The following is a 12,872-nucleotide window of genomic DNA, read 5'->3' on the forward strand; positions in this document are numbered from 1 at the left end:
TCGATCGCGACACATTTTTACGATAAAAAGTAGATCTTATGTGCACAAAAGTTGGCCACCTCTGTTCTATAGCAATATGTATGTTACAAAATTGTATATTGTCATGCATATGTATGACAAAGCTGAGAGAGACTGTATATACTGTAAGCACAAAAAGAGGCAAATTACATATGCTCATTAACCTTTCACTAAACTCCACAATTTGTTAAAAAATGCATCCATCTTTGTTTTCATGTTGCTTTTCTGCCTACTGAATAAAAAACTATTTGATATTAGCAATATTAGCAATACCAGTCAGGAAAGTCTTCACAACTTGGAAAGATTTGATGGCCTTGCTATTAGACACTACATTTAGACCAACATCAAATGTTCACTAAGTTACTCCTGAATAGTATCAGCTTGATGATTCTTTCATACAATACTTCAATTGTACATATCCTAGATGTAAGTGCATCATCAAACTCTATACATTTCCAGAAACACCTAAATATTAACTATATATTGAAAAAACATAAAGTTTACAATAGATGGGACTAGAAAAAAATCCATTACTCTAAGTTACGGATTTACTAAAAAGAGGGAAAATTGCATTTATTTGATGAGACCTGAGAAAAAAATCCATTATTCCAAGAAATCTGTTGTTTTGTGAGCCATTAAAACAGGATTCTACTGTAATTTTTAATGAATTATAAAAACGTTTGATTCAAAAAACATTTTTACAATTAAATTTCATCATCAGTTATATCAGTACATAATTCAGAACCATGTATAGTTTCAAAGTTCTATAAGGATTTTCATAAATCATATCAAAACAAATTTAGAAATTATATATACTGTATAAATACATAATACTTATAATTATCGTAAATATACCAAGAGAGATTGAAAGTAGGTATATAGTTTTTATTACAAAAGAACATGTTGATGATTAGAAAGTTATGTTTATTAAATAGCTTTATAATTAAAATACAAAAATAACATTCAATTTACACTTAAGTACAATCTTTTAAGTGCTCAAATTGTCAGCCTTCAATATTCACACAATCCTGTAGTCTGGTTTCTAAATTCAATCATACTTTGACACAGAGTTCTTTGTTGTCATTAGTTTTTTGGCATGCTTCTCTCATAAATTGAATCATTCATGAACAGTACACATCAATCAATATTAAATGACTTAAAATAAAATTATAAATTTAAGTACAGGATGTCAAATAAGTCACTAACAACTTTGAGGATAAAAAATCAGGGATTTATTGCATTGACATGAAACTTGATGACAATACTATTGAGATCAAAGATAATTAGTAGATGAGGTTTTCAAAGTGTTCTCCTTTGCAGGCAATACAGGAATATAATCGATGCTCAAAACCAGCAACCACATTCACCAGAACTTCATCAGAAATAGTCAAAAATCTCAGCTTTGATAACAGATTCAAGCTGTTCAAGGTTGGCAATAGGGTTCCAATAAATCCTATCCTTGAAATAGCCCCAGAGGAAAAATTCATGGAATTGAGGATCTTTGAGGCTATGCCTCTGCAATAAAATGCAAAAATGAAAAACAGAGTCCTTTGGTGTTCTTGCCAAAATTCACAAAATAATACATTTAAGTAAAAAGTTAAAACATGACAGATGATATTTATATCTAATAAAAATAAAAATATTACAAACTTTCATCATGTGTGTGAATTCTTTGTGGACTGTTGCTGGTTTGTTAAAATGACAGATAAGAAATGGAAGCAAGCAAAGTTTTTCTTTGTATATTAGTAATATTATATTATTTATTAAATAAAAATAATAAACTCTGCACCAAATATCTGTATTTCTCAGATTCACAACCGCACACCTACTTTTACACTTCTCTGAGTGCAATGCAAAATTATATACCAGTATAATTTTTACTTTCCCAGCTGTTATATGGCAATTGGTCAAATAATGACCCCCAAGATTTTTACATTTTTGGATTCTGGAGACCTTGAAATGTTGAAAAATGCAAAAAAAATTCAGGGGTAATTTCTGTATGTATGGATGATGGGTGTGTGGGGGGTACACTTCTGTTCACCCTGTTTGAAGCTTAATATTGAAAACTGTTGTAAATACAGTGATACCTTGGTTTTCATCGATAATCCATCTGAAAACAATTGGCGAAATGCAAAACCAATGAAAACAAAGGCAATTATTTCCATATAAATCAATGTAAATCCATTCCGTTACGATTCTGCCTGAAGATGACATTAATAAATATGTTGAAAGCGCTAACAGGATAATAAAAACGTTTCTTAAAGTGTTTTTTAACACCTTTTTGTAAATTTTCTCTTGGATCAATGTAAATCCAATTAATTCATTCTAGACACTCCAAACTAATAATAACTTTTCGACATCTTCAATTGTTTTCAATCTCTGTATCATTAGCACATTCACACCTTTTGCTACATTAGCCTCCTTTTTCACCACAATGAAACTTATTGTGTTTATTTGTTACGTTATGGCAACTCTTGGGTGATCTACCTAGGGGGGATGCCTTCCGGGAGGTCTTTTAAGAATAACTGGCTCCTATTCAAGCATTACAGATGTGGAGAAAACCTGGAAAACTCCATGTGGCCAGCCTGTCTGGGCAAGTATGGTTCATGTATAAACATTTTTTTTTTTTGTTTGTGATTCAGTGAATAAATAGAAGGCAGCATATAATTTTGCACCACTGTCGAATGACTATTTTTATATAACTTATGTTTGGATTAATCAATTAGGATAATATTTGGTTTATGACATTAGAAGATAATGTTAAATAATTATGTAAAATTTTGTCCATCTACTCTAAATAATTCAAAAGATTTTTTTAAAATTACACTGGCATACAATTCTGTGCTGCACTATATATATATATATACATATACAGTAGAGAGTCATTGAGCCGAACCCTGGTTATCCGAACAATTTTCAGTTGGACTGTGTCGTGCTGAATCGAACGTTTTTGATACTAGATTTACTTCTAAAGTATAATTTTCATGTTTTTATATTCTTCAATATATTTATTTTGTTTGTACAAAATAAAAAATAATTTTTAACGATACAATAGCCTCAATTATTATTATAAAAATTTTCATTAGGCTTAAAATTGACGAAAATTCAACGTGAAGCGACACGCAACGGAGAAAAATTTGAACATCGGACAGGTTAATATATTTTTTCGTACATAATCGGTTATCCAAACAAATCACTAATCCAAACAACCCAGTCCCTAATTGATTCGGATTAACAACTCTCTACTGTATATACATATGCAATATAATCTGCAAACAGTGGACACCATCGGAACCAAGAAGTTTGTCCACTGTTCAGAGGCATGTGCCGACAGCCATATTATATTTAAACATGGTCATTACAAAGGGAAGAATATCATGGATTACAAAAACGTCAAATTTTCATTAGGAATGAGTATATATGAAAAAGTATACACATGTAAAAAATATATATATACACACAATATATTTATTTTTTTGGCTGTAAAAATTTCACTTTAAGTGAATTTCATTTGAACATAGAGTTACAAAAGCAATTTGCATCCACTTCAAGGAATGGGAAATAAATTCAGAACTGTTCCATTTATAATGTAAAAGCAACTAATAAAAATTGATATAGGTATTTGTCTGCTTTGTAGTTATCAAGTAGGTGTAACTTTTGGAAAGTTTAGCTTTTTTTCAGTAACTGATTTATTAAAAATTACACTTTAGCCACCACAAAGCTGTTAAAACACCAATTACACCGTCAATACAACTGTCAATTACACCAACAGCATTTGTTCAGTGAAAGGTCAAAGGTTGTGCTATGAAGGCAATTTGCAGACTACTTTAAAGTGTGGGAAGACATTCGGTTTTCTCACATTTATAACGTCATTATATAACTTAAGTTTGATCTTAAGTTTCTTTTTCATTACTACTGTACTATGGTTTTTGTTAAATGAATGAATAACTTTGGAAAAGTTTATAGTTTTTTAGTATCATAAACTTAATTCCAACAATAAGACAGAAGTTTAATAATGTTAATATGTATGATGATAAATGGTGATTGACAACTTAATCAGATTAAACTTCTCTAACAGATAACGAATATTGTTTGACTTTTTATAATCAGCCCTCCTCCCCTATTTCTATTCTAAGCCAGTCTTTACTTGATACCTATGATCAAAATTCACCATCTGAAAGAGTATTTGAAAAGATTCTTTGTTTTCGTTTTAAAATAATGATTACATAATTAATTCTCTCAAAATATTAAAAGCAGGACATTAGATTTTTGTGAAGTTGGTTATGGCATCTGTTATTTAATGTCCACTTTTAGAGGTAAATATAGCAAATGTCCTATTTGAAGGGTCTTGGGATTGTAAAAATGTCTGTTAAGTAGAGATGCCCACTAATGAAGGCTTCACTGAATATATATAGGGGATGGATATAAGTAAGCAAGCAAAATTTCTGTGAGAGGTTTCAAAGATTGAATTAAAACCTCAAAACCTCACACTGAGAAATTTTGCTGAGAAATTTGAATTATTGTGTACAATAAATTTACTTCTTTTCCAAATTTTTATAATATAGTATAAAATAATAGTAGTAATACCATCATCAAAATACTGGCTTAATACATAAATAAATTACACCACTGACACCAATAACTGACAGTAAAAAGAAAACTTTTTACTGTAACTAACATTTTCTTCTGCACATAAGGGACATTATTAGGTTTAACTGATAGAACATAAATGAAAAAATAAAAACTTAAAATTAAAATCTTAGAAGAAAATGTAAAAATTATAGTAAAAATTTTTCATTTTACTGGTTATTGGTGTCAATGGTGTGATTTATTTAAATACAGTAGTCCCACAAACTCGACTTAAATGTGGAGTAAGAAGGTGACCAGTTACAGAAAATGACAAGTCTAAATAGCGGAATTTTTGTAAAAATATTATATATGAAAATTCATATACATATTAACTACACACCAGTAGTGACCATTTCTTATTTGTCTGTAAATTTTAATTTAAAAAAACACTGGCTACTCAACTACTTTCGAATTAGTGACATTTGCAAGGTAGTATTTTGCATGCAAATTAGAAAAAAGGGTTATATTCTTTGTTACATGGAACTGATGCTGTTATCAAGTGTCACCAGTGAATAATTACAACCCATTTGATCCTAGTGTTATGTTACAAAGATAAAAATTACGAACAATTTTTTGGTGCATATTTACTGAGGGAAGATCATCTCTGTCCCTTATGGATTGATACTCATGACTGCTGATGTAAACACTACAAGCACTTGTGAGAACCAACCAATTATAAGAATCACTGTATTAACTGAACTAACCAATTATAAAAACTAGCTAGTACAGTTTTTGTAACTGGTGTAAGACTGTTGAACAGCATTGTTCTTAACACATACAAACACACTTTTCATATTCTCAGCATTAACGTTACATACCGAACAAATGTTTTCATCCTGATTTACAGGCCTGCTTCAGATTAGCAGCCGCCAAAGATAAAGGAGTTAATTAATGCCAAACAATTGCCATAATGCATCAAGCTATTTTTAGGCTACGATTAAAAATTAAATTTTAAAGTAACAAATTCTTTAAAATTTTATTATTAACAGTAGCCTAAAAACAGCCCAATGCATTACAGCAATCATTTGGCATTAAATAACATCAGGTTTTGAGATGTTTACATATGTATGAAGGAGTTACATTCCATCATCTTTGAATGGCTGCAAACCTAAGGCAGGCCCTGAAAATCCAGCCAAAAACATTTGTTTGGTGTGTAAAGTTAATGCTGGAAATGTATGAAAAGTGTGTTTGTATAATTTAACCAAAAATTTAAGCTTTTAGAAGGCATTTGAGTTCTTAATAGATTTATTGAAAAAATATGTTAAATGAAATATTTAATATATCATTATTCGTGTTGTTGTTAAACGAAGTGCTACAAGCAGTGCTTCTAAGCAATGCCGCTGAGAGCATTGTTAAACTCATTTTCTTGAAGCACTGCGCGCAGCAAACTTCTCCGCGATTTCACTGGTTTGAGATTAAATCTGCAATGATCGAACGAGGTACTTTTTCCACTTTAACAAAATGGCACCCACCACGATGGACTTCATCGAATTTATTTATGAAAACTTAAAGATTAAATTAAAAGTTGATTCTTCAATAAAACATCGTTTAGAAAAGGTTAAGTTATTGTTTTCCATAGCATGTTATTAATTACACGAAATAAACTTGAAAATCACACAAATTATATATTAAAGTGTGTGTAAAAATGACTGTAACAGCATATCTTTTATATAATTGGTTTGATAAATTTCAACATTATATAAATAATAATCATCTTTCTATGCAATAGTATAGGCTAATACCCTAAAAGTAATTCCAATGTGACATTATTAGGAATTGCTGTAAACTAGGCTATATCTTTAGCAAATTGCTATGAATGGTATAAAGGCTTACATATCCTTTAGTTTATAGAACTTTATACACGTATATTTTCCAAAAAAAAAAAATTTATTTTGGACTTAGTCCCTCATCAGTTGGAACATAATATTCAAGTGTATATGATAAGCAATTTATTACTCCTTGTGATAAAGGATACCTTGCACAGTTACAGTTAAAATTACAATTAAATTGTATAAATTAGTTTTATTATGAATTGGAGAGTATAATAAGCCTTTATTTATAGCATTAATAATAGTTGGCTATATAGCCTAGTTTAAAGTAATTAAAAAGGACAAGTCATTTGTTTAGTTCCTATCAAACAACAGAAGTTCATGTTCTTTTATGGTTTTCAGATCATGATTTCATTCCTCGTTTCTTTGAAGAACTCATACATGAGAGGAGAATGAGAGAACAAATTGGTCTACCAGAAGATGTAGATGTTACTACTGGTTCAATAAGACTAGTCAGCAAATCACATGAGGAGGGAGAATCAGGTATGTTTATATACAAGTACAGTACATCAGTATATACATATATATATTAATATGCTATAAATAATACAGGTATACCTCGACTTACGTCGGTAATTGGTTCCAGGAGAGGCGACGTAAGTCGAATTTACTTGTGTAGTTACGACGTAAGTCGTAGTTTCGACTTATGTCATAACTAAACGCCAATAATGGAGAAAACGCCAATAATGAGCACTTAAAGAGCGCTAAATAAGATGACAACACAGAAACACAGATGTTTTCATGGTTCGTTCCCTAGGATTTATGATGATTGTATTACCATTTACTGTAAATGTACGTATTTTAATATGATTTTATGTGCTTTCAACGCTTTTCTAGTGATATTACGATTTCAATGTTTATGGCAGACGGATTTAAAGTCGAATAAACTGACTTAAACTCGGTTTTTATTTTTCCATATACTTTTTTGACAAACGACATAAAATCGGGAACGACGTAACTCGAGAGGGACGTAAATCAAGGTATACCTGTAGTTGTTCTTTCATATTGTTGCAGGAGACTTCTCTTGGACTGATTCATCCACATGATTGTTGATAACAACAAGATTAAAGATAGACAGTGAATTTAGGAAACCAATAAGAAAAACAAAATTATGGGATGCAATATCAAAAAAGCTGGAAAATCATGGTTACACTGTGACCATGATTTTCCCAGTGACTGTGATAAAAAATGGAGAAATCTAAAGACGACTTACAAAAGAAATAGGGATAAAGCAAAACAGCACACTGGAGAATCTGCCATCACCTGGCCATACTTCAAGTTATTGGACCAGGAACTTGGATGTAAAGTGGACATCAATTCTACAGAAGAAAATATCATTTCTTCTGAATCATGCTTGGACCAGATCCCATCTCCCAGCAAACCTTAAAGCAGTTTGTCAGGACTGCCTGCCCACTCTGAAAGTGATGTGGCAGCAGTTAATTCTGAAGTGCAAACCCCTTCAGTAAAAGCTTTTCAGAGACATGTAAATTTAAAAAGAAAAGATGATCCACCAGAGTGGTTTCAAGCTTGGGCCAGTAAACAAGAACAAGAAAGAAAAGAGGATCGCCAGAGAGAAGATCAGCGCTGGCAGGAATTTAAAGAGATTGAAAAAAAACACTTGAAACAAGAAAAAGAAAGTGAAGAGAAGAGAATGAACATGATGAGTTCTCTTCTAAATGTTTTACAAAAAAATTGCAGAAAAATAAAATAACAATCTCTGAATTCATTGCAGCTGATTGTTTTATTTACAATAATTTTTACATTTGATATTTTTAATCTTTGTTCAATTTTTACATTTCCCCCAATTATTTAACTTTAGTATAATTCAATGAATTGTATTAGTGAGAATAACATTTATTAAATGATTTCATATAACTAATGAGAAAATGATAAATTGTACATAAAATCTTAAATTCATATGATTTTACACACACATTTTAATAAAGTTTCTGATAATAAATGCTAATAAACATATTTCTAACACACTGGTTTAATACATGCTGGGTTGATCAGCCAGTTTCAAACATATTATTGTATTAAAAACATAAATTTTATCTAGTGTCCTCATATCATTGTATCCTTACACTATATTATCACTTTCTTGTGAATTGTCTCCTATATTATTACTACTTTGTAGTCTCATGACACCATAAAGATAATCAGCAATAGCATCCCTCTTATTATTTGCTGCATTAGTTAAATGTTGGCTTGCGTGAGGCTGGAAAGGAGTGAAGTGTTTATCCTAATCTGGACTAACATCACTTTGTAGAATACAAAGATTATGTAAAACACAAGCAGTAAGAATAATTTTAGTCAAGTAGTGCTTGTTTCTTATGAATAAAAATTTCAGTCGATGAAAGCATCCAAACAGATCATCATATGCTTATTCTATTACTATGCAAGATGAACTTTGTCTTTTATTAAAATATTTCTCTTTGGAATTCAGATGTCCATTGTTCTTATAAGGAACCATCAAATATGTCTCTAGTGGGTATGCTGAGTCCCCAAGTAAATGGCAGTTATCTGGGAGTGGGAGAGTTTTATTTGATAACCCAATTCTTACATCACTATTTCACCACACCCTTGCATCATGTGCAGATCCTGGCCAGCCAGCATAAACTGCAGTAAACATTTTGTCACTTCTGCAGATCCCTTGAAGTATGACTACAGTGCACTGCTTCCTGCTGTAATATTCTTGCTTTTCATGATGACAAACTGTTACTTGTATTAATCCCATCAACACATCCAAAGATATTTGGAAAACTGTTTCTGCCTCTTAATGATGAAAAGATTTTTACCACTTCATGAGCATCTTTATCAACTGGCCATTTAATGAAAATTTCTTTTAAATTACAAACACCTTTACAAAACACTATGAACAGCCTGTGAGCATGTCTTTTCTCTAGTTCTACGCCTCTGAAGGATTTCTGATTTCCTAAAATCTATAAGGACAATAAGACGACCTTTTCTTTTCTTACCTCCATAATGGATGACCGTCCAATTATTTTTGTTTCTTTTAAATTCAGAATCTGGCAAAGGTATTCGACGCTTTCACACTGAAGTCTGAAGTGATCTTTAAAATCCAGATCACTGTATCGAGAAATAATTTCTTCATAATAGTTTTGTATATCCTGGCTTTTTTCCGCAGTTGCACCACAACAGAACTTGCCATTCCACCAATTACTTCATTGTCATGTTTATGCTTCCTAAATAAGACATTGTATTGCAAAAATGAATTCCTTTTAAAATTTTTCAAATTAAATAATTCGCTAAACATTCCAACAATTGCACTAAGAGCAGCCATTCTGGAACTGCAGTGCTGCCCTGTGTGCATTGTTAAAAGACCATCAGTAGCAATCACAGTACAGAATTTAACAACAACCCATTGTCTATCTTGGGGAACCCACAGTAGCAGACCTTGCTCATAAGCTGCATGGAGCCCAGGAACCACCTGCTTATCATTGCTGATATAGATAATAAATTGTTGATGGCCTCTAGCAAAAAAACAAAATCTCAACAACTTTTGTGGAATGTACGTGTACAATTATGTATGTTTTCCAAATAGTTTACAATAGAATTTTCCGAGCTTTGTACAAATATGACAGATAAACTGTTATCATTACAAGAAACCAAGTAAACTGAATAAAAATTAATAAAATAATAAAAAAATGTTTATGTTCATTTAGAACAAATGTTTTCATCCATCTTAACTGGTCATTGTCAGGATTCAGATAATGGCAAATTAAGATAACTAAAAGTGCTTGTTCTAAACCTAATAATGAAAACCAATACAACTTTTCCAGAAAACGTTTAATTACTTGACAAATGTTTTTGGCTCTATTTAAAGGGTTGCTTCAGCTCTACACAAGAATTTTCTATTGTTCTAAAATTAGAATGTTACTTTGTTCTAAGATGTTTTTAAGGTATTTTCTTAGCACAATGTTGCTGTTGAGAACATATCACACAGGAAACACTTTCAGAGGAAAAAAGGTTGGTTTATTGGTGTGAACGGATATGCATTTCAGGCTTAATGCCCCTTTTCAGTCCTATTATTACATATTTACCAGCAAATTAATTACAGATTTACAAATTTACAGAATGCATTGAAAAAATTAGGATACGCGTACAATGGTTTATACAATAAAATTAATTACCTGAGATAGTGACAGGTAAACCAACATGATTCGTAAGAAGATATACACGTAGTTGAAAAAAGAAAAAGGAGCTAAAAATTCTTTTGGCTCCACACATATACCCATTAGGATAGTATAACATGTGCTAAAATAAAAAAGGAGATAATATATACTTAATTTTAGATTTAAGTTATCTCCTTTTTTATTTTTGTTTTTTTTTATATAAAATAATAACGGAATACCTGTATGATGTAAAATAATTCTGATGAGATGTACAGAGAACATAGACAAGATATGAGAGGTTAAAAAGAAGTGAGTGATCCTTGTAACATACACTGAAAGTTTGGTGTGATATGCACAGTAAAGTATGATAGAGGGAGGGCAGTAGAACATCTTAATGGGCTTTGCTACTTAAGAATGGCTGCCAGATGTCATTTATGACTGTACCTGTATTTAGGTTATGCATATCTGTTCACACCAATAAACCAACCTTTTTTCCTCTGAAAGTGTTTCCTGTGTGATATGTTCTCAACAGCAACATTGTGCTAAGAAAATACATATAATAGAGAACAACAAGCAACCAAGATGTTTTTAAGGGTTTAAAATACAGCATGTCCAGACTTTAAAATGTTGACATAAGCTTAAAGCTTCAGAATAATAACACACCTACAATAAATATGCCATACATCTTGCTGTTCTCTTTTGCAGGTTGTCCTAAAGCAATTGCCATGCTGCAGATAATGTTTCACAGTTTTTCTAATTAACATATTATCCTTTCCTAGTTTTATAAATTTCTAGTGTTTCTTATCTATTGATCTTATGTGATGTTTGTTATAAACTTTATGTATTAACCTTGCTTCTTCCAGATTAAAATATTAAGGTTTTTGTTTTTAATAGTTTATTTTTCCAGTAGCTATTTCGTTTATTCTTCCAGATTTTTCATCACCCAGGGCTCTGTGGCATAACTGACTAAAATTGTTACTGGCTTATTTATTGTTAGTGATGTTACATTTGTGCTCTTTGATTCTTGCATTTAGTGATCTATTTGTGGATCTCGTATATACTAATCAACAATTGAATCTATTAACTGATATTGGAATGCTATAAATGCCTGGTGCTCTTTTGATTTCAAGCTCATCTTTGTCATTGCATAATAATTTATATACTGTGGGGCAAGTTATTTCTTTATATACTGATCTGAGCCTGGAATTGTAATCTGTTGTTATATACCTGGATCTAGAAGGGCTGTTCTATGTTGTGAGTCTGAACGGGTCCCCTTTTGTAGTACTTCTGTGCTGTTCTGTATTAGTTTTCTGGTATAATCATGTGTGACCTCTATGCTATATGATCTCTTTCTCTACTTCTCTCTCCTCAACACCAGGATAAAAATAGAGTATATAGAGAACATAGCAACTACACACAGATACTTAAAGGTATAAATATGCTATTGCTAAAGTCCCCACAGTATTTAAAATTATTGTGCAATGACAAAGATGAGCTTGAAATCAAAAGAGAACCAGGAATTTATAGCATTCCAATATCAGTTAATAGATTCAATTGTCAATTAGTATACACAAGATCCACAAATAGATCACTAAATGCAAGAATCAAAGAGCACAAATGTAACATCACTAACAATAAGCCAGTAACAATTTTAGCCAGTTATGTCACAGAGCCCTGGGTGATGAAAAATCTGGAAGAAGCATGGTTAATACATAAAGTTTATAACGAACATCACATAAGATCAATAGATAAGAAACACTAGAAATTTATAAAACTAGGAAAGGATAATATGTTAATTAGAAAAACTGTGAAACATTATCTGCAGCATGGCAATTGCTTTAGGACAACCTGCAAAAGAGAACAGCAAGATGTATGGCATATTTATTGTAGGTGTGTTATTATTCTGATGCTTTAAGTTTATTCAACATTTAAAATCTGGACATGCTGTATTTTAAACCCTTAAAAACATCTTAGAACAAAGTAACATTCTAATTTTAGAACAATAGAAAGTTCTTGTATAGAGCTTAAGCCTTTAAATGGAACCAAAAACATTTATCAAGTAATTAAACATTTTCTGGACACGTGCTATTGGTTTTTATTATTATGTTACTCTGTTCCAATATTTTGAATTGGTTTCTTGTTCTAAACACACACTGATGGATTACAAAAGTTTCCAAGGAACAATCAAGGCTGTTTGCATGTGATGACACAACAGTGTGTTAACCTGTGTTAACCTTCGCCAACGAAAATCTTCCGTTAT

The sequence above is a fragment of the Centruroides vittatus genome, unplaced genomic scaffold, assembly GCF_030686945.1.
Source record: "Centruroides vittatus isolate TY-2023 unplaced genomic scaffold, ASM3068694v2 contig_1154, whole genome shotgun sequence".
Lineage (NCBI taxonomy): Eukaryota > Metazoa > Arthropoda > Arachnida > Scorpiones > Buthidae > Centruroides > Centruroides vittatus.